Here is a 12171-nt window from a genome sequence, read left to right as displayed (position 1 = left end):
TACAATTTTAACAATATCTATAATATTTTATTTTTCATAGTAGTTATTTAAATCCATATTTTTTTTACGTTAACGATAAATTTTTAGGATTTTACTCGACGATACTTTCGGTCGTTATCGAATCTTCAACAATCTAGAGAAAATGTCGTTCGCTTTTTCCTCCGCCACGCCGCGAGTGTTGCAATGGCCAGATTAAATAGATTATGCGGGAGCAACAGTTTTGCATGTACGAAATTGTGTAGACGACCGATCGCGTTTGTCCTCTTTCGCGGGGAAAGTCGAACGCGCGCGGAATTGCCGAATCGAGCCAATGGCTCGACAAACCAGTAAAGCCCGCAGGACGCGGAGACGGATTCGAAATGTCCTGCGGAGCCCCGCTATCCGTTTCGTCGTGGAATACCGTTTCGGTCCCTGCCGGATTTGAATCTGGCACCCGGCGTGGCGGACGCGTTATTGGTTTACTCGCGTCACTGGCTCCGGGATGCCAACAGCGGTTCTCATTCGAGAACGGGAATTACATGTCGCAACTCGAGAGGCGTAAGTCGTAGCTCTTAATCACCACTGATTTCTCGAGAAATTAGCAAATCGATCGTTTCGATCTGTTTATCTCTTTTTGGAAATTTCTTTACACTTTCTATAAGACTTTTTCCATATTTTTAAGAAATTTAGCAAATACGAAATTATTAATGGTATTATGAAAGAGACTGGACCAAAAAAGATTATTAAATCGTAGTAAATTCGCGAAATACATTCTCGAGGAATCGAAGAAGCCCTTTTTCCTTCCGAAGCGTAACACAGGAGCATCACTGCAAGACGAGATTACATTCGTTGAACCGGCCAGCACGGCCATGCGCGTCCATATCGAGGGCTGACGTTGACATCTCACCCCCATCGAGAATCTCCATATTATACCACGTGCATCTTTCTTACGACGTAAGAAATCGGTGTTTTGCTTACTTATAACCAAATTCTTACAGCTCTTAGAAGCGAGAAAAGCAGCATATATTTACAATTTTCAAACATTGAAATAATTAAGAATAGGTTTTGACAATATAGATATTAAAATGCGAAAACGAGTTTATTTAGCAATAATACTTTGATTAACATCGGAGTGGCATTAATTATTAACTGGTAAGGCGTATCCACAAGTATTTAAAAATATGCACAAATTATGTCAACTTCGGATACATTATTCAGGTATCATTTTGTTCGAAGACAACATTTATACTTTGTTGTAATATAATGTAGTTTTTATTTCTGTGAACAATTTTGACTGTCGAACTCACGGCAATTTTACGCGATGCCGTCGATTCAATTTATCTGGCGTCCATTTTTTGGGGGGAAAGTGCGTTTCGATGACAACATTCGTCATCCGCGGAGAACCCGCTGTCAAGCGAGAGGAGCGCCGCTGCCGCCGACGAGATTACATTTGTCGAGGTGGCCAGCACCGTCGTTCCGGCTGGTTCCAGGCAGTCTGATCCGGCAGGGAGCGGGAGGAAAGGGGGTTTGGTTGGATGTCAATGCCGCACCGCCGCCGCCACCGCCGCCCAACCCTTTTGGTACGCGAAATCGCGCGATATATAGGCCGTCAGCCGGCCAGCCCTCGTATCCCATTCCCCCGACCCAAGGGTGGAAAATCACGGGTACCACGACAGAATCGGGGATGGCGGAGGAGGGGGGGACGGATGGGAGAGACGGTGAGCGTGGGATGGCACGGTTTCCCGAGCGGTGGCCGAGCGTGTCCCTGTAATTAATAGTCACCGACCGCCGGCGGACGGGTCGAGAATCGAGTTTACACGCTGTATCCACGTGTTGGAGCGAATCGGACGATTGTTTAAGCGAGTGACCATCTCTGCGACAAGTCTCCCTCTTGGTTACGTACACGTCACCACCTATACGTACTCGAAAAGCGCAGAACGCTCTTGATTGAGTGTACTCCACCGTGCGTGGCTTGCTGTGTCACGTTGCGAGCGAAACAACGCTTAAGAGATCAAATAATCGGCGTTATCACTCATACTGCAATGTCAGCGAAAAAAAGTATTGAACGAGATAAGAAAAAATAAATTCCTTGATTCCTATTCATTAAACGAAAACTGAATTATAATAAATTTTCGCGCGCGCATTTATCTTATTTTGTTACGAAGGATTGACCGCGAGTCCATAGGCGTAGGAAATTAATTCTGTGGCGATACCGACCTCTCTGCCAACGCCGACGGGTCGGGTGATTAAAAGGAACGTCGGTTCGCGCGAGGAAAAAAGACTTCAGCAACGCGAAGGATTCGTTCTCGGTCGGAGGAGAAACGCGGAAAGGTAGCACCGAGAAAGAACGGAGAACGGGTAAGGGGGATGAAAGGGAAAAGAAGGAGCGCCTGAGGGACGAGGAATCAAGGGGAAGGGAAAAGAGTGGAAGTTAGTGGCGGCTCGGTGAGAAATACATAATGCAGTAGCCGGACGTCTCCGACACCCTCTAACTCACCCTTCTCCAGAGCGAAGAAGAGAGGACCGCCGCTGTTGCGAGAGAGAGAGGGAGAGAGAGAGAGAGAGAGAGAGAGAGAGAGAGAGAGAGAGAGAGAGAGAGAGAGAGAGAGAGAGAGAGAGAGAGAGAGAGAGAGAATTGTAGAGGCCGGAGAGAGAGTAGGGGTTGGCCACGGCGACGTTGGTGGCGGTGTAGATAGTGGTGTAGGTGGAGGAAAGAGGAGGGCGAGGAGACCGAGGGGATTGGTGGCGCGCGTGAGAGTACGAAGGGGTGCATTGATTTACGCGGCCGGGGCAAGGCGAGGGTGTCTCCAAGGCGGACGTGCAGGGGCCAACAATTCACTCGCCTCGGGTTCCAGGAACCATCCATTACTTTGGTTCTTCCACCACCGTCCCCGAAGCTGTCTCCCCCCGGCATTGTTGCGGTTACTTACCGCGTCCATCGAGAACGTAGCCATTGTCACGGAGAAGTCGTGTAGCTCGCTGCCTTCTGCTAAACGCCGTTCGCGTCCCAATATGACGTCACGGGAGATGTCGATTCAATCACGAGTTAAATCTTATGACGGTATATTTTTAAAATGAGAGTGTGATCACCGATCATGTTTCTCTCGCTAAAGCAAATGGAATAGCAGTTGGTATGTGTGACTCGTGAAAGTTTAATGTCTCTTTAATAAAGTAGTTAGCGAAGTAGCAGACGATATAAGTGTTTTCAGAATTCAATAAGTCTCCAGATAAGGTTGTAGGAAATTGTAGAAATGTTAACGGACTTGGAGAGATTAAATATCCGGATTAACGTCAAGAATACCAATCAGCTCTAGTTTCTTAGTGATTTAAAACGCTCTCTTAAACGGATCTTATTATACCCTCGTCTCAGCATCATTTCATTTCTATTTCTCTCTGTCATGTACAATTACAAAAAGGAACAAGAATCTATCGTATTATTTATAACATTTTGTTGCGGGCCAATGCAATAAATGTTAGGTTAAAAGACTGTTTCATGCTCGACGACAGAAATATGTACGGTTGAAAAGGAGGGATTCCCTGACGCAGGGAATAACTCTGTTGAAGCAGTTAACGTCATTTTAGTCGCTGACTACTCTCGCAACTCTATACCGTACTCCAGCCATTGCTGTTCGAGTTCATCCACCGTGCACCGGCTGTCTCGTCCGATCAGAGCGATCGGCGATCTTACCAGCCCGGGCGTTTGCCGTCATCGTCGTTGTCGCTTCGTTCGTAAACGACGCTCGTTGTACGTGGACTACACACGGCCCGATGCGGCCGAAGGATATCGACTTTCAGCCTTCCCAGCCTTGATTGTCTTCCGCGTCGTTCTCTCAGCGGTGACTATCGGACGCTGAGATCTCCCTCCGAGTGGCCGAGTTCCCTTTTTTTTTAAAGACTGGTGCGCGGTCTCACCGCCCGTTACTCGACTCAAGCCATCGTCTTTTCCCTGTCTCCGCGTCACCGACGCGCAATCACGATATCCCCGCAAGGCCCCAGATTCCTCGATCGTTCTTTTACACTGTGCCTCTCTTTACGCGCCATGCTTCTCGTATCCGCCATCTGATCGATCATCGTCTCTTTCGCGTTCACTGTCAAGATCGTACGGACAGTTCGGAATCGGTTCTTCGTTCGATCGGTACTGCGGTATACGTCGTCGATTCGTTAAAGATTCACGAAATGTGAAAAATGTGCATCTATAATACATCTATAATACTGCCATTTCCTCAAAAATCATTGTTTCTCGATATCGTGGATTAAAATCAAAGGAACCACTTAATCTTTAAGATGTTACAGACAATTACCAATTTCAATTGTTCATTTTCCTTCATTAGTTTTTACATTAAACGTTCGTCGCCACCGGTTTGAACGCGTGGCAAGTTTGTTAAATGTTGGCGCACGTGGCAACCTCTCTGCGAAACCGAGGTATCCCTCCCTTCCTGCCGTGCCTCACTAACCATCATTCGCCAGTCATGGATCGCAAGAGTTTGAGGGGTCAGGGGGGATTGGTGCTGCTAGTGCTTCGTTCGTCATACTCGTCCGAAAGGAGGCAATAACGCGCGACGCGTGGCGTCCACGCCACCCCCGTGCTATCCGAGAGAACCCCCGGTGCGCTGCTAAATACCGAGTGCCCCTCTTGGACAGGCGCTACCGGCGGCGGTGAGTCGCCGCCACCCCTTCACAGCCTTTAAGGTAGCCCTTATATCGTCGAGAGAAAGAGAGAAGCCCTCGGCCGTTCCAGATTAAAAGCTGTGATTATACGTGGCATCAGACACCCTCCTCTTCTGTCTTCCAACCAACTCTCTTATCCCGTGCCTCTTTCTCCCTTTCGTTCCTCCTATCCTTTTTCCGCCGTCGTCGTATTTTGAAATACGCCACCCCGCCCCCCCCTCTCTCTCTCTCTCTCTCTCTCTCTCTCTCTCTCTCTCCCTCTCTCTCTCTCTTTCTCCCTCCCTCTCCCCCATTCTCTTCCCCTCTCTGGTCCGTTTCACTCTCTCTGCGGCTCTTTCTGTTTAAATTGCGAATACCGCGCGTTCCTCTTGGCTTCTATTTAAATGTAATTTGTATCTTGCCCGCACGACCATTCGACTCTTTTCTCCCAACCTCTCGCTTTCGGTACGCCGTACATGACCACCCATAAATATATATACTTAATCGCGAATGAATTTTTTATTATGTAGCAAATCTTCTACGGTAAATATATCGCAATTAATACATATGTATTTGTCATTTTTTATCATAAAATAGATATACATTTTTTCACCATGTTGCGATCACAATTTTTAATAATCACAGTTTTTGTTACATGCAATTCTATTTTATTTTTCATTCGTTTCATACGTCTCACATTGCGATAACCTTACTCTTCTCTTCCTCTTCACCGATAATATTCCGCCACCCTGCTGGAATACGATCCACGACGTGGGGCTAGGGACCGCACCAAGTTTCTTGGCGGTTCACGCGATAAATCAAACCTACTATGATAACTTCTGGAATAATGGCTCGCGAGATAACGATACACCGGGCGGAATCATCTCCGTCGCCTGGAATTGGCTTGGATACTTTCGCGCCTCGTTCGCACGTTTTATGCTATTCCACTATATCTCAAACTTTTGATTTAAAAGGTAATGATAATTGCATCTTCCACTGTTAATTACAAATTCTAGTTTAAATTACCGCGTTCTTCATGAAGTGGTGGTTTTGAAGTATTTAATAACATTCTAGGTTTTGGATGAGTTACTTTTCTTTTTATCCTCCTTACAATGACAAAGCTATGCAGAATTTTTTAACTGGTGTGTTTGAGGAAAAATGTAGTCTTGTTACGTAATAATTATATATATAATTTTATATACAATATATTAAGTATATAAAATATAATATATATTGTAAACTCACGTTTCTGTTGAGCAACTCTGAAATTTTTTACAACTTTTCTGTAAAATAATAAGATGAAATGAAAAGATAGATGACGAGATAAACTGTAGTATTTGTAATCGAGAGAGCACACACGCTGATCTATTATTCGCCCCAGCGAACGAAGGTGCGACATGAATATTTCGAGTTATCAGATCGAATTAACTGGGGCCCGCTAGTCTGTCACAAACGCGCATAATAGAGACGTCAGCCTGTACGTTTCTCTCTTTCTATCGCGCGTAGTTTTTTTTTCTTCGTCTCCAATCCTGATCCCAGCCGAATTTCCCACGCGAACTGGGGTGGTGACTCTTTGTACGCGCTATTGCAGAGGGTTGCAGAATTTATACTAGATCCCCGGTACCTATCGGCGCGTGGCGCGCCTGTTACCGCACTTTTTCGGATCTCCGAATTGGTCACGATCGTAATTGCGAATAATCTCCGAGAAATCGCGCGCCTTTCTTTCCTGCAACAACCAGCATCGTGCTCTGGCGATTGTCGCGGCGTCGATTCCAAAAGAGAAAAGAGAAATTTCGAATATTACATCTATTTTCGCGATTCCTATATGTCTTATTTTAGTGTTTATTACAATTTACTGCAATCTTTGATTAACGAATTTTGAGAATTTTATCAAAAAAATTTACTACACATTACATATGCCATTGTTTTATTTCATATAAAAATCCTCAACAAAATACTCAATCAAAGACTACAGTACATTTATACATATAGTAAATTGTAACAAGTACATTTTAGGCATCTGCAAAAAATAGCCAAGCTGCAATACGATCAGAGAAATCTTGTTTAAAATCGTGGCCACAGAGGGAAAGGTATATACGTATGATACACTTATCATTTCGATACAGGAAGCTCAGAACCCGTGATTTCGATGCTCGCATCCACCGATCGCATCCCTCGATCTACGTGCGACCAAGAGGGGTGACTTAATGACAGGTTATGGCATTTTGCTCACTTTCGGCTCGCGCATACGTTATACATGCACAGAGAATGTCGTCAGCACGTGCCGATGTGTCGTCGCACCCCCGTAGCCTCCGTTTCAAATATCAAACACGCGCATAGGAAGCGCAGAGATATATATATATAATGCGCGAGTAATGTGTAAGCCCCGATTAACGCGCCGTGTCAATGGAGACCATAGATTTTCACAGTGCCCATCTCCGTCCGCATTCACGTTCAAAGCCGATTATCGCGGATTTAATTTATCGTGCTACTCTTCGCTTTAAAATCTCGTCGTGTCAGCATTCAAGAATACAAGCAGGAAATATAATTAGTTTGTGTAACATTAGCGTGACGTTTGAAAATTTATTAACGACATTTAAAAGATTATGATGCCGTCGATGCGTTTGAAGAATCATAAAAAACCTCATCACGTTTTACATCTCTTGCCATAGAGAGAGAACTTTTCTATTCCTTAATATAATAACATGAAACGTGATAAATTTAGAAAATTGATGTTTTTGATATCCTCTTTATTATTGTTATTTAATTTTTAAGAAGAATTTCCATGAAATTATTATAGTTTATTATTTCTCGCGTTCTTTTTGTTCCCTAAAAAGAAAAGGGTTACACCCCTTCAACGTATTTAGGATTAATGCACTCGCGACTGCATTTATGTGTCTTCCAAAGCGTACTCGACTTGACTTTTGAATAAGTTTTATGAAGTGCTGCTGATTACGCGTGTCGAATCGCCCGGCCATTATTTCCAGGATGTTTTCGCGATAATAAAGCCGTGCTGTACAGCAGGCTCGTTCGGACCCCCAGGATAACGGAAGTAGTCTGAATGGAGAGAGGGAAAGAGAAAGTCGTGGCGCCCTTCGTGTTCTTCCGCTCTCTTCACGGTTAACACCCTCGACTCGTACATATGAACGAGCCCAGGCAGGAAATACGCGACTACCGCGAATAAGCACTCGTAAAAATTGCAGCCGCGCTCTTCGTTTGCACCCAGTCCCTTTGCGTTAAAAGATAACACACGCACTATTGCGTATACGTTCTACACTTTAACGTCGCCATGATATCACGATACACGATTAAAAAATGTTACGTGCATTCGATGAAGTCAGATTTTACGCATCACAACCGAGACATATAAGTCACAATATAAGAAATAAGTAGCTTATGCTCTGAGCAAATAAATTTTAATGAGAGGCACACACCCGGAAATTTTTTCGGACGCAAAAAGACAAAATCAAAGATTGAAGGGAAAGAAAGGAAGAGGGAACTTTATTTTGCCGGAAAGATTATATTACTTATATAAATATAGATTAAATACTTACATGTCCTTATAAGCAATTTATTATATTTGTAAATACAGATTATATTTCTTCTAAATTCTTATAAAAAATATATTAGACCTATATTAGACCTATAAGTATATATATGTATATTAATCTTAAATACATTGAAGAAGTTATTTCCTTTCTTTTTAGAAAACAAGAATACGAGAAATAATAAACTGTAATAATTTCATAGAAACTCTTCCTGTGTTGAAAATTAAATGATAATAATATGTTATATATCTATAAAGAGATGTATTATCATATAGATTATTTTCTTTATGTTTGTAAATATAAAGATTATATATTCCTTATAAATCCTAAATTAACTCGTTTTATCTCCAGAAAGAGCCGCGAGTATCGTAAAAGAGATATTAACCGCTACAATTTACGATATGTTTCGCAAAAGTTTTTATGCCGCGATTTTCTGATGGAAATAGTACTCCGCTGATTTTCGCGGCGAAAAAGATTTCCCGTCGGACAACCATCGCGAAGGTGTCACGTGAGAGCAATATTATGACGTCTCTATTCAACACCCTTTTTAAGAGATCGACCACCCTCGAGCTCTTCACGCTTCATGCTAATTTCATCGATCCGATGCCGGGCTTCTTCCTCTTTGCGCCGCGTTTCCAGCCCTCGTCGCGTGTCCGCCTTTGTGCGGGCCCGCGCATATACGGATGAAGGATAATATCTACGTTCCTTTTATGCTATTCGCGTATCACATCGCGCGACGCTGTATCCGTGCAAAAATGTGTCGGGAATCCCATTGTCAACGATGAGCCAATAAAACGCCGCGAGTCCTCGTCTCGCGTGTCTTTCATTATCCGTCCGATCCTTTCGGATGAAACGCCAACGTTTAAAGCAACACTGAATTAATTTCGACTAATAAATAGCTTCCAAAGCAGTGCGTTTGTTTCCAATTTTTATATTTTGAGGAACCAAGGTCCGTTTGAATTTAAATTGAGAGTCCGCTTTTGTTGGCAGCCTCTCCATTCGTATATCTTTGAAGCGTTTCATAAAAGTCAGCTCTAAAGGCAAAAACAATCCGTCATTAAAATTTAATGCAGAAGTGGGGTAGCTTATATACGTATATATATATATGTCTAGAAGAACTTTCCACTTTCGAGATCAGTCTGAGGAGGAAGTGTCGCGGTATGGAAGTGCTTGGTAGTTTCGTAAAGCGCCTGCTTGGCACGCCACAAAAGCGGGCTCATTGTGGTGTCGATTTCCACGGCACAACGATCTCCACGAATAATGACGCGGGTGACACACGTCGTAAATATATCGCAACGATTGAGGCGCAGCCAGCACGATATTTGCGGTTTGACGTCAATCAAAAAACGGTCAAACAGCCCGGACACTCGATGTCACGCGAGGCGCCGATTGTCCCTTGACAGGCAGCCGTCGTTCGTTGGGTTTCTGGCTTTGTCGCCAAGTGCTTCTTTGTGCGCGACAACGACTTTTTTTCATTGTGAATCGGTTTTGACATCGGCCAACTTCACAGACGCGGCTTAAAATCATCGAGGTACCGGCTTGCCTGAAGATTGCGTGGATTTCCGCGCTCTGATAAGCACGTGATACAAGTACGATTTCATACCAATCTCAAAGAATCGCAATATCATCGAAATAAAAAATAACGACATAAAGTCAAGAAAAGCGACATTATGCTTTCTATTTTATGTACACCTTTTTATTTTGTATTTATGAAATAATCAGCCATACGCATAAAATAATGCATTTTTTTTAAGTCGGACGTAAATGAAGCATAATGAAGTATTTTCGATCTCGGCTCGTCATGTATCGGTCATCTATTCGATCCCCCCTTTCTACGTCACGGAGTTGTTAATTTGCTGACGGAAGGCATTTGAATCTTCGGAGGTACGTGAAGGCAGGATGTTTCGGACATCGGTAGATGTTGGCGACAAGACGAGGGGTGAGTGCCGGTGACGTCTCTTTCGCGTCAGCGGCGGAGAGACACGACGAGATCGTGCGGTTGTGGTGGTGATGGTGGCCGTCATGGGCGCCGAGGGGGATGACGCTCCGCTCCGGTGGTGGGTCCGAGATGTCAGCTCGTTTCAACGCTGTGGTACCCTGACATCGGGTCTAACAAACCCCGGGGAACGAATATCTCCTATGACCGATCCGGCATTCTGTCGCTCGGTACCGCCGTCGTCCGGTTTATTTCTCGCGTGTCTCGTCCCGCCTTTTGATCCGACGCGTGCAATAAAACGTAATCAAGATGCGACAGATAATCATGATTATCTACCGGGTGTTTCGGGCCCATTTACCTTCACTCCAATAACAGATTTACCGACTGATAGGTTGCATTAAGCGCGAAAGAGGATCGGAATTTTATCGATTACATCGAAATCCTGAAGAGTGTTAAGTTCATACAAGTGACTAATTGCAGTTTGCTTTGTTTTAAGCGGGTCGCCAAGTATGGAACTAAAAAACATTTACTCACGATTTGCAAAGAAAAATTAGGCATTGTTCTTAAAGTTAAAGAACGCTTTATAATAATTTATCATATTTATTATGTTACAAATACGCTGCTTCCAAGAATTACATTGCCGCATTTGTTTCTCAATCAAGTCTCATATTGAGAGACAGAGAACTTTCATGAACGCATTAATTCTCAATCTTAACGACGAACAAAGGAATTGAAAAATTCGTCGTTTTATACTATACTAGGTATGTCCTTAATACAGCGTCGCTTGCCGCGACGTGCGTGGCATAATACAAGAGTGTAAGGAAATAAATTGCGAAACTATCGGCAGCAAGAGGACTTGCCGCTTTAGTTTCGTGAGAATTCTTTTACGGCTCCGTCGGGATTTATACGAGCTGTAAGTGACAGAAGCGACGAACGCAGCCCGCGGAAGAAGACAAATAAAAGATACGAAAATAAAAAGAGCGACCCTGTCTTTAGGAGATCGTAAATTCTTCGCGCGCCCGTAGATATTTCATCGCGCTCACATTCGCGTATACACGCGCAAAATAGATCATTTCGTATAATGTCGCAAACAAAAAGCTCGACTTTTAACATTTTGTTTTCGTTTTGCGCGAGAGTACGATTAAATAAAAATTATTTCTAAACAAAAATCAAATAATATTACTCTGAAAAATAATATTCGTGAATCTTCAACTTTTTAGTGCAAGTGGGAAAGATTAAGAAAGCAGATGAGAATTGAAGAGAAATTAAAGATAAGTACGTTCAAATATGTTTTAAAAGGGATTAGAAATAAATTAGAAATAAATAAATTAATAATGTATGAAATCTTAATAACTTTTTATAATGACGTAGAATCGTACGCAACGCGAACCTTGTTTCCCGTTGAAAACTTGATATTGCGAACGTGATACATTGTGACATTATCAGTATTGCGACGCCCACTTAAGAGTTAAGAGTTAAGAGCGATCGCGTGAATTTCGGTCGCGGAGATGCGTGCGTATCGAGCGTTAACCCGCACCGCGAACACGCGAGTGCTTACGTACTTACGTCGGCAGAAGCCAAGTCCCCTTGGAGTGGCGCGGAGACGGATATAATTGAAGGCGGAGGTAATTAACTCCCTCGTGCAATGCGCTACGCCGGCAGCCGCTCACCGCATCGTTTTAATTACCGCTCTCGTCGCATTTCATCGGGCAGAAGCGCCTACCCGCTTTGCTCCCTCCTTCCCGGAGGATCTTCATCACTCTCCGCACACTTCGTGTTTATAATAAATCCGATACTATCGGGAAGAGGAGAGAGAGAAAAAGCAACTCTCCTGAACCATCGTTCGGTGATCCTCCAAAGATCGTCCTTAGAAAAGAAATCTCTCCACGCGTTTCTTTGCTGTCTAAAATTTTAAAACGGAAGAAAGAAAGAGAATGTATAAACTTAAAACGAAAGTAAAAATGCGATTAGGGAATTACGTTGTAGAAGCACAAGCAAACAACTAAACTTTATCTTGTGTTTATTTCCGACTAAACCTGTCTTTATTGAAGTTTTAATTTG

General features: G+C 43.4%; 1 protein-coding gene across 4 annotated transcripts in view; it reads left to right on the top strand.

The window, feature by feature from the left end:
* LOC139776922 (paired box protein Pax-6) overlaps window positions 1-12171 on the top strand; it is a 354486-nt gene that overhangs the window by 300494 nt on the left and 41821 nt on the right. The window lies entirely within an intron of this gene.

The sequence above is a fragment of the Temnothorax nylanderi genome, unplaced genomic scaffold (assembly GCF_030848795.1).
Source record: "Temnothorax nylanderi isolate EJ_2023f unplaced genomic scaffold, tnyl_v1.0 TNYL_tig0132_pilon, whole genome shotgun sequence".
NCBI lineage: Eukaryota > Metazoa > Arthropoda > Insecta > Hymenoptera > Formicidae > Temnothorax > Temnothorax nylanderi.
Note: the sequence above shows the minus strand (reverse complement) of the source record. Positions and strands in the feature narration are given on the sequence as shown.